The sequence below is a fragment of the Triturus cristatus genome, chromosome 2_1, assembly GCF_964204655.1.
Source record: "Triturus cristatus chromosome 2_1, aTriCri1.1, whole genome shotgun sequence".
NCBI lineage: Eukaryota > Metazoa > Chordata > Amphibia > Caudata > Salamandridae > Triturus > Triturus cristatus.
The window spans coordinates 778228-789898 of NC_140581.1; positions in this window are offsets into that span (position 1 = coordinate 778228).

An 11671-nucleotide genomic window follows, 5' to 3' on the forward strand; every position below is an offset into this window, starting at 1 on the left:
TGGGACTGTTCTGCAGGAGGTGGTGATTGTCAATCTGCAATGTGAAGGGGAGATGCAGTTTAACAATGTGTTAACATGTGTGTTGTCGCATTGTACATGTTTACATACAGACTACATGACTGTGTACATCGTGGCTGTTTCGTAGGGGCTGCCATTTTCTGAGGGACTGTGGACATTTCGACAACATCACAGCTGTGTGTTTGCACTTGTACATTGTCAACTCACATTTCCCTGCAATGCCACTTGTGATTGGCCAGTGTCTACACCCAGCCGGCACCAGTTGTGTCCTCTGTTCTGTGGTGAGCGTGTTGCGGTTTGTGCCACTTCGTTGTCAATGTTGATGTGCTGTGCACGTGATGTGTGTGTACTGCATTTTGGGGAAGTTACCCCTGCAGCTCTGATTTGGCTGCCCCTTATCCCTTACATGCGGTGTGCCTCTGACTTCTGTGCTCATACAGTGCTGAAATGTTACATACTTGGGTACATAGTTCTCTTGGTGGGAGTTGGGGTCTGGGGCATGATTTGTCCACAACTGTGCTCTACTTAATTGTGCATGTGTGCCATTGTGCCCATCTCCCCCGTCCCTGGTCGTTACTCACCCTCTTGCTCTTGTGTCCCGTCCTGTTGAGCAGTGTCAGGTCCCCCAACTCCTGCCACAATTTCTTCACTGATGACTGTGGCCACCATTTCCTCCATGTCGTCCAGCTCCTCCTGTGGCGCTGGACTCCCACCTCCAGTCTGCATTGCTGCCTTCAGGTTGTTGGCGAGTTTCAACTTGGTTTTGCGCTTGACGTCATTCCAGCGCCTCTTGACCTCATCCATTGTCCTCTTCAGCACTCTGACTGCATTCACCTTGTCCACGATGGACTGCCATAGTCCATTTTTTGTCGCCAATAACACATTGGAGGTGACGAGCAGTTGTTGATGGTGTTCGTCCACCTCCGTTATCAGATCCTGTTTTCCTGCGGACTGAAGCGCTTCTTTCTACTCTTCTTCTCCTTGGCCTTTCCTGACCCAGAGGTCTCAGGCTGGTCCTCCGGGGGGCTTGTGGGGCTCTGATTCTCCTCCGTTCTTGCTCTGGCAACATCCATGGTTCTTCGCTGTTGTTTGGCATTTGTTTGTCTGGTTTTTTTCACCTTCTATGGTAATTGTTCCCGCCTGACGCATGTGGATTGCAGGCCTGTGGCTGTTTTTTGCTGATTTTTGTATCGTGATTGGCCTCATCTCAGCTTTTTTTGCTTTCGTGTTTCGCATTTTTGCGGCGTGGGGTTGATTTTAACGTGGCCATTTGACGCGTTGTCTGGTGACTATTGCATGGTACCGCCGTGTTGTGCATACTTGGTTAACAGGGCGTAAATTTCCGGCGATGGAATGCGATGTTGAGGGTTGCGTTAGGTAACTTTTGCGATGGTTATCACACGTTCTTGAGAATATGCCCAGAGTGTTTAAAATTCTTATGCTAAACCTACTGTCCAAAATAACTACCACTTTTGTATCATGAAGGTCAGTGTAGATTTATTATGTTTAACTCCACATCTGTGTACTTTCACATCTGTATTTCTCTTCATGGTACATCAATATGGAGTTAAGAATTCCTTCATATACTTATCGTACAATATTCGGATAGTCGATATTTTGGCTACAATACTTTGCTGGGACAATTTTTTTCTACTGTTCTGTTTTGATTCAGAAAGATAACTTACACTTTTAAGAAAGTTTAAACTTTTAAAGTAAGCTTACTACTTTTTCGTATTCACAAACTGCACTTCTGTAGTAATGTACACATTTACAACTTACACTTTTGTAATACATCCAGCACTGCACATAGCCAACAACTCGCACTTCAATACCCTCCTATAGAACATTATGGAGGTAGGGACTTACTACAAAGGTGTAAGTTACTGCAAAAGTACAAGTTACCACAAAAGTGCAGTTTGTGAATAGCAGTTTGTAGTAAGTTTTGAACCTAGTTACTTATGCCAACTACCATTCCTGGTGATTAGGCCATCAAGTAGGACTCTACAGGCAACTCTGTCCTGGGCTTTTCTTTCAATCTGACTCCAGCTGTAACACATCTCCTTGCAGTCCGTCTCGAGGCTTCAATGCCAGGTGGTTCTTGGCCTTCCTCTTTTCCTTTTGCCTTGAGTGTACCAGGTCAAGGATTGCCTGGTGGTGTTTGATGCAGACTTGCAGAGGGTGTGACCTTTTCAGCCCCACCATCTTTTCCAGATTTCTCCATGAGCGGGCAGTTGGAAAGTCTGCTGCAATAGGTCATTGTTGATGATGGTGTCTGGTCAGTGGATTTGGAGGATTTTCCTTAGAAAGGTGTTGATGAAGGTCTGGACTCGGTTAGTGGTGGTCACTGTTGACCTCCAAGGTTCTGCTCCATACAGACGACTGGTTTTATGTTGGTGTTCAAAAGCTTGATCTTGGTTTGCAGCGTTAGGTCCTTGGGGCTCCAGATCTTCCTTAGCTGAATGAAGGCAGCCCTTGCTTTGCCGATTCTTGCCTTGATGTCGGCGTCTGTCCTGCCCTGCTTGTCTATGACACTGCCCAGGTAGGTAAAGGCCTCAACCTCTTCCAGTATATCACCATCTAGAGTGACTGCAGTTGTGCTCACCGTGTCAGCCTTCAGGATCTTGGTTCTTCCACTGTGGATGTTGAGGCCAAGTTCTGCTGAAGTGGCTACCACATTGTCAGTCTTCTCTTATATTTGCAGATGAGTATGGGAGAGTGGGGCCAAAACGGCTGCAAAGTCCAGGTCATCGAGCTGCTTCCGAGGTGTCGGTTAGATCCCATTTCTTCTCATTGCTGCGGATGTGTTCACAATCCAATCTACGGCCAGCAGGAAGAGAAAAGGTGAGAGTAAAGAATCCTGGCCGACTCCAGTAGTCACTTAGAAGATTCCTTTGTGTTGTCCTTCATGAACTATCTTGCAGGTTATTCCCTCCGAAGAGTTCCTGAGGATTTCTGCAAGTGTATCTGGCACACCGTAGTGGTGGAGGAGTTTCCAAAGGGTCTCTCTGTCCATACTGTTGAATGCCTTCTCATAGTCGATGATGTTGACATGTGGGGGGGGGGGAGTTCCATTCGACTGACTGCCCAATGATGATGCACAGTGTTGCAGTCTGGTCTGTGCAGGATTTATTTTATTTTTTTATTTTACAGAGTTTTATATAGCTCGAACGTGACCCGAATCGGGTATCAGATCGCTTTACATAGCACCAGTTGCATTACATGAGGACACATTCATTTTTGTTAGGCATGGGGAGATTAAGTGATTTGCCCAGCATCACAGGATATTCAGCGTCATTGCCGAGACTCGAACCCAGTTCCCCAGATTCAAGGTCAACTGCCCTAGCCGTTAAGCTAACTCCTCTCTATCTTTGTGGAAGCCAGCTTGCTGGTCTCACAACTGAGCATCATCTTTTTGTTTGACACGTTTGCCTGGAGTTGATAGAAAAGTTATCCCTCTGTAGTTTTTGCAGTTACTCCGGTCACCTTTCTGGGGGACTTTGATGAGATAACCCTCCTTCCAGTCTGATGGCACCTTTTCCTCTTCCCAGACCCTTCCAGTCATGGGGCATGTCTACTGTTGTTTCATTGTCTGCCTTCAGTGCATCTGCAGGATTGTTGTCAGGTCCTTCTAACTTCCCATTTCTCAGATGTTTAATGGTTGGCCGTATTTCTTCCTTGGTTGGTCTGCTGCAGTCAATTGGCAAGTCCTTGTTAGCTGGCTGTATGTCTGGTGGAGACTGCAGCATGAGTTGGTTCAGCTGTTCTTCAAAGTGCTCCACCCATCTTCGTTGTGGGCCTTCGTTATCCGTAATGTCTTCCCAGCTTTGTCTTTAACGGGTCTTTCTGGCTCGCTGTATCTGCCGGATAGTTTCCTTGTTATGTTACAGAGTTCTTTCAAGTTTCCATGGCTTGCTGCTTCTTGGGCTTCAGTGGCCAGGCCATCGATGGATCCTCACTTGCCCGCTCTTAAGCATCTCATTGCTTTCCTCTCAGTTTTTAAGTATTCTCCTTGAGCTTTTTTGTTCTGCTCTTGCTTGACTGGTGTTGACTGCAGCCTTATTTTCCTTTCTTGCTTGTATTTTGCAGAGACTCTCTGTAAAGATCATTTTTTTTTGCTGGTCTTTCTTGGGACCCAGTACCTTCTGGCACGCTGATGTCACTGTTTCTTCGATCTTCTCCCAATGGCTTTCTACTGGGTCTCTGTCATCATCTAGTGCTTGCAGGACTTGAAACTTGTAACTGAGTATTCATTCCATTTCTGTGCATCTTTGAGGAGGGTAGTGTTGCATCGCTGGCGTTAGTTTGCCAGTTCCATCCAAGCTTTCTTCAGCTTTAGGCATGCCATGACAAGGTGATGGTCTGATGCCAAATACGCTCCTCTCATACTCTCACATCCTAAAGGGACCTTCCAAACTTCTTGGGAATGCCGATATGGTTGATCTGTTGAATGGTCTGGTGACACCCATACTGCTTTGTGTATTCTTTTGTGTGGGAATACACTATTATTATTATTTCGAATTTGTATGGCGCAGAGCTACCCAAAGGTTTCCCGACGTCGCCTGAAGGGACCAAAGAAGAGAGAGAAGGAGGAAGCTTATTGATTGAATAGCCAAGTTTTCAATGACTTACAAAAGTGGACAAAAGTAGTCTCTTGCTTTAATGGCAGAGGATGGGAGTTCCACAGGGTGGGGCCCAGGCAGGAGAAGGATCTGCCACCTATACGAGACAGTCTATCCCTAGGCACCGTGAATTTCCTTTGAGTGGACAAGTGGAGAGAACGTGACGGGGCATATTGGTGGACAATAGTGTTTAAGTATTTAGGGGCCTTGCCGGTTTTAATTTTGAACATGTAGGTTAGAGCCTTAAATTTGATGCGGTTTTCAACCTTGACCAGTGCAGTTCTCGTAAAGAGCTTGCAATGGGGTCAAATTTCAGAATGTGGCAAAGTAGGCGGGCTGCAGCATTTTGTACAACCTGCAACTTGTGTATTACATCCTTATTGGCTCCCAGAAAGAGGATGTTGCCATAGTCCAAGCGTGAGATGACAAGAGCCTGGATTACAGTTCTTTGAGTAGAAACTGGCAGCATCCACAGAATTTTCCTGAGCCATCTAAGGATGCCAAAACTGAGGAGAAGACCTGATACGTACGATCCTCAAAAAAATCCTCCAGCCATTTCAGGGCAGGCCCAACCACGCCAATGGATCGTAAAGCTTGCAGTAGCACAGTGTGAGATACCGTGTCAAAAGCGGCACTCAAGTCTAATAGTATGAGTGCCACAGTGTCACCTGCATCTAAACGACTGCGCAGCATCTCAGTGACTCCCAGAAGCGTGGTTTCCATTGAAAAGCCTTTCCGAAAGCCTGATTGAGAGGGATGTAGGAGCCCATGGGACTCAACGTACTGAGTTAATTGCCGGTTCACATGTTTTTCCAAAATTTTAGAAAAAATTGGAAGCAAAGAGATGGGGCGAAAGTTGGATGGCTGTGTCGGATCAGCATTTGCTTTCTTTAAAAGCAGAAGAATCATAGCATGTTTCCACTCAGGTGGAATCACTGCTTCCTGCAGAGATGCATTCATTAGCTCCATGATCAACCTCATGGCAGGTGGCTCAATTTTCTGTAACACGGCGACAGGAAGCGGGTCTAAAGGAGAGCCAGATTTCAGGCTCTCTAAAATCTGACTAAAAGAAATGATATCAAACGGAATGCAATGCTCTAATTTACTCAAGCAGTTTTCCTGTTTAACCTTCAGCTGAAGGTCGGTCTTAGAAGGTGGGGAAACAGCTGAAACTAGCTGTAGGGTGGTAGCGTGTGTGGTGTTTAAAGCGGTAAACACCCAAAATATCGATTCCAAAATATCGACTGCCCAGAATATCGAAGTTAAAATATAGAGTGGACAGAATATCGACTCTACAAAATATAGATAGTTCAGAATATCGAAATTGGGGTACAAAATATCGATTACCAAAATATAGACCTTAAAAATATAGATTACCAAAATATAGACCTTAAAAATATCAAATACCATAATATCGAATTTTAAAATATAGATCACCATAATATCGAATTTTTTTTTGTGTTATGTATGGTAGTATATGTGTTAAAATGATGTATTATTGTTGTAATGTATGTTTAATTTATTTAAACAAATGAATGTTATGTAATTTAATTATTGCGTAATTTAATTCCGTAGCGGGTTGTGGGTTTATAGGGGAATAGGGTGGGAAGTAATTTAATTATGGTTATTTAAATGTTAATTATATTTATATGTTTTGATAATTAATTAATTGATAATTAATTATTAATTGGTAATTTATTTTTATTAATTGGTAATTAATTTATATTAATTGATTAATTGATAATTATGTTAATTGTATTTGTTATTAATAGGAGTGGGTTGTGGGTTTATAGGGGAATAGGGTGGGAAGTAATTTAATTATGGTTAATTAAATGTTAATTATATTTATATGTTTTGATAATTAATTAATTGATAATTAATTATTAATTGGTAATTTATTTTTATTAATTGGTAATTAATTTATATTAATTGATTAATTGATAATTATGTTAATTGTATTTGTTATTAATAGGAGCGGGTTGTGGGTTTGTAGGGGAATTGGGTGGGAAGTAAATTAATTGTAATGAAGTAAATAATTAATTTTTTATTTATGTGTATTGATAATTGATAATTAATTTGTAATTGGTAATTAATTATTATTAATTGGTATTAAATTTTTATCAATTGATAATTAATATTTTTAAATGGTAATTCATTGTTATTAATTGGTAATTATTTTTAATTAACTTTTTATCAGTATTGATAATTAATGTCATCCTATATTTAATTTAAATCATTACTTTCCCTACTTTTGCACTCTCTGGAGTGGGAATAGTAATTTTTACCTCTACGCTATCCAACGCTTTCCCTACTGTTGCACTGTTTGGAGTTGGAATAGTAATTTTTACCTCTACGCTATCCAACGCTTTCCCTACTGTTGCACTCTCTGGAGTGGGAATAGTAATTTTTACCCCTACGCTATCCAACGTTTTCCCTACTGTTGCACTCACTGGAGTGGCAATAGTAATTTTTACCTCTACGCTATCCAACGCTTTCCCTACTGTTGCACTCTCTGGAGTGGGAATAGTAATTTTTACCCCTACGCTATCCAACGTTTTCCCTACTGTTGCACTCACTGGAGTGGGAATAGTAATTTTTACCCCTACGCTATCCAACGCTTTCCCTACTGTTGCACTCACTGGAGTGGGAATAGTAATTTTTACGCTCTCAGTATCCAACAAAATCTCGACTTTTTTAAAATACTTTTATTATGTTTACATTTTAAGCTATTTTATATTACATTATGTATGTTTTATTTCATTGTTTTTAATATTTAATTAATTTTATATTATTTTTAATACATTAAAAAAATTCGATATTTTGGCTAACTATATTTTGACAGTCTATATTTTGGAATCGATATTTTAGTACTTACCTGTTTGTAGATAGGGAGTCGATATTCTGTCCCTCGATATTTTAGTGTCGATTTTTTGTATAGTCGATATTTTGTCTCTCGATATTTAGTCACTGAACCGTTTAAAGCAGAGTAAATTTTCTCTACTTTATTTTTAAAAAGCAGTGCCAGGTCCTCACATTGTGATTCCGTGAGAAACGGAGGGGGAGCATGATTTCTTGTTCCAGAAAGTTCCTTCACCAATTTAAAAAGGGGTTTTGGACAATTTGCGGCGTTAGTGATAATGGAACTCACATAGTCTGCCCGGGCAGTATTGCAAAGGGAATGATAATTTCTAATTGTTTGTTTGTAAGCAGTTTTTGACTCAGATGCATAATGAAAGGGGGGAGGCAGGTATCAACTGAGTAAGAGATCCATTTTTTAATCGTCTCCAGGTCTGTCATGGAGACCTGGTTGATGGGACGGATATTATTAATTACAGAAGTGTTAAAAAACTTCATGTCTAATTTCCCCCAGTTTCTAGAGTTGAATTTATTGCCTACAGCAGGAGTAAATGAGTTGTTCAAGTCTGACGTGACCCTAAAACCGACTAAAAAATGATCTGACCAGAGGACAGGGTGAGCAGGAGAACAGCATACATTAAGAAGAGTTGAAAAATAGGATCTAATAAATGACCTGCCACATGAGTGGGGTCATTATTTTGAAGCAAAATATTCATGGCAGCCAAATCAGTAATTAGGGTGGTACTGACAGAGCACGTGGGATCATCAAAATGAAGACTCAAGTCCCCCACGATCGTAAAATTAGCTGCTCCAAGCAGATGAGGGGCAATCAGGTCAGGGAGGGAAGCAGCCCAAGGCCAGCAGGTCCGGGGGACGGTAGATTAGCACTGCTGAGAGGGTGAAGTGGGGGGTCAGGGCTAATTGGAAAAACATAGCCTCACATCCCTTAAGGGTTAGTCTAACAGATGTGCATGTGTACCGATTATTAAAAATGATTGCAAGACCACCACCCATTCTGTCTTCACGTTCACGTCTTGCAATAGAATAATCAGCTGGCAGCGCAGTCGCTACATCAGGGGCAGAACTCCCGTGAAGCCAGGTCTCAGTTAAGAAAATGGCGTCCGGGTGCATACTGGTCAGAAGATCAAATATGTCACCAGAGTGTTCAGGGCACAGAGCCTTACATTATTCTCACTCATGCTGCCAAGGCCATGGTTGCCCATGACTTGTTCATACCCAGCGCTGTCGCTTCCAATCTTAGCATTGATGTCCCCCGTCAGTATGGTGATGTCTCTCTCAAGGCATTTCTCCAGGATGGACAAGATTCGGTTGTAAAACTGTTAGTTTCCTCTTCTTTTCTTTCATTTGTAGGTGCACAGCACTGATAACATTCATGTTGATCCTCTTATTCTTTGCGCAGAAGGTCGCTGTGATGATTCTGCGACCGTGGGCTTCCCAGCCAATCAATGCTCAGTTGGCTGCTGGCGCTTGCATCAGTGCTTCTCCTTGAGTGTGTGGGGCATTCTCTTCCTTGTGTCCAGAATACAGTAGCATTCCTGGAGCCAGTCTTTTCTGTTCGGACTGTGCCCATCTGGTTTCACCGATGCCAAGCAGGGCAAGTTTGTATTTTTTCATCTCCGCTGCCACTTGGGGTGTCTTTCCTGTCTCATTCATGGTCCTCACACTCCATGTACCAATGATGATGGTTGTGGTCGAAAGCAGGTGGATCGGCTTTGTGGCTTCCAGGGATCTCTGGCTTTCACCACAAGGCATCATAGCCCTCCGTGAAGGAGATTCGTCTTTCCTGAAGACGGTGATGACTTTTGGCCTTTTGGTTGACGTTTCTGTAGCTAGTATTTTTTACATGGAGGGGTAGCTGTTCCTACGCATAATTCTCCTCTTTTTACAGCTGGGCTTGGGTTTGCCATGACATTGTGCTACAAAACTTACTACAAAGTGCAGTTTGTGAATCAAGCCCTACGTTCTGATTATCAACCCATCTGGCTACAAAGGAAATGATTCCATCCTCAACTACACAGATCCCCCATTGGTCACCTGTGGAAATATCACCTTGATCTGAAAGTCCAGAACCTTTGAGGTGAACCAAACACCCAATGAAAACCTGAAGTTTGCCCAAGGACTCAAGAGGAACTCCTCACACCTCGCCAAGCACGACTGCCCCATACACTCTATCAGATGGTGTTCAGCTGTTCCTGTCCAGAAGCACCACATAACAGCACTGACATCAACAAATTATCTAAACTTCCCTTCATTCGGGACTCTACTGGACTTCTCCAAGTGGGAAACAACTGTTACAACACATGTGTTACAACGCATGCCATTATCCCGCATGTCGTTACAAAGCGAAAGGCTTGCTGCAGGGGGGAGAATGTGTGGCATTTAACTCCAACACCTTCCCTACTGTTGCACACACTGGAGTTGGAATAGTAAATTATAGTATTCCAACTTCCAGCGCACCTCCGACAGCAAGTCGGGGTAAAGGTATGCGTTGTAACGGCATGTGGGGAAATGGCATGTGTTGTAACTTCATACAACCTCTCCAAGTGTATATGTCAATGAATTTATATTTGTAAACATTGAATCAGTTTTCGATTTGATTACTGTATAAATTCAAAACACTGCCAAAAATTGCAATGCTCCATATAAATACAGCACTACCCTAGTTAACTGAAAGTGAGAAACACAAAGGAATGCATAGAAAGGACTAAAGACAGATTACTGTGAGCTCATCCAGGCCCTTTAAATGTCTCTTCCAGTTGAGCCAACTGGTAGCAACCAGCCTTTTGGTAGCCCTGCTTCAATGTTCCACTGATATAATATTGCAGGCTTTATAAATGCCCATTTGAGAAGTAACAAGATCCGCTCAAGGGATTAACATGGTCACCTGAGGGTCTCATAATTCTTCACTTAAGACAATCACCAGTGTGGAAGGGTTGAGTTTTTTAAGGCCACTTCCATATATAAAACTGTCAGCGACTGATAATTAGAATTGCAAAATATCCTGGTCTTTTGGGAGGCGCTGCGAGCACTAACAAGTTCATTCCACAGGTGAGATGTTAGCAGCGGTCACACAATATCTCCTTAATATAAATCATCTCGTACCTATCAGATGCTTTGTGTCTCCACATCAAGGGGCATATCATCAACAAGGCGATAAAAAATTATCTCCGCTTTTGCGTCCGTTTTCGGATGAAAAGCAGTGATAATTTTAACGCCCTGTTAGCACGGACACGCTAACGCGTCAATCCATGCTCCTTTGCCCTTTCCCTTAACGCCCAGCTTTGCATGTCAATGAGATGCAAAGTGGGCGTTCCTCCCCAGAATAACGGGAGAAATGTCGCTAAGCGACATTTCTCCTATTATGAAGCCTCACGCTAAGAAGCATAGCGACAACAAAAGTAGCGATAACCTCTGTTATCGCTACTTTCCTTACGCCTGCTTTGAAACTGACTTAGCCATGATATCCTATGGAAGGTGGATATCATGGCTAAGTATGCCTTGCCCTATCACCAAGCTATCGCCAAACCCTGTGTTATTATCGCTGTATTTCCAGCGATAATTGCACAGTTGGCAGCTTGCGCTTTGAATTTTATCGCTTTGGAGATAAGCGTTGCTGATAGCACGCTATCTCCGCGATAAAATTCAGAGTTGGCCAGCGATAATTATCCTCATGCTAAGAGCGCTGAGCGATAATTATCGCCTGGCCTTGATAATATGCCCCTAAGTTTGTTTAGAACAAACACCGGGACATACAAAAGGATATACCTTTGAGCATCCATGCGGACATATATCAGGACACACACTGGAACCTACAACATAATAATTAACAAGACAGAGAAGAAACACTTTCCACTTCTCTGGTGCACATGATGTACCCACAGCTGGGCCTGGCAGAGGTCCATCTTGGAAGGATGAAGGGAAAGACAGCATTAGTTTCCGTAGCTTCCATAAGCCTCTGCAAAGGAGCGTGGTTGCGGATTTTGGAAGCAAAACCTGAGTCGAGCATAAGTGACCCTCCTCGCTCCATGAGACCCCATTATTGATAAAGGTATGCAAGGTACTGATGCAGGGTATGCAGGGGCAGGGTTAGACACAAGGTCTGGCTGCTGAGGGAAGTCGCTGAAGACTGAAATACAACTGCTGACCTGATTACGGCA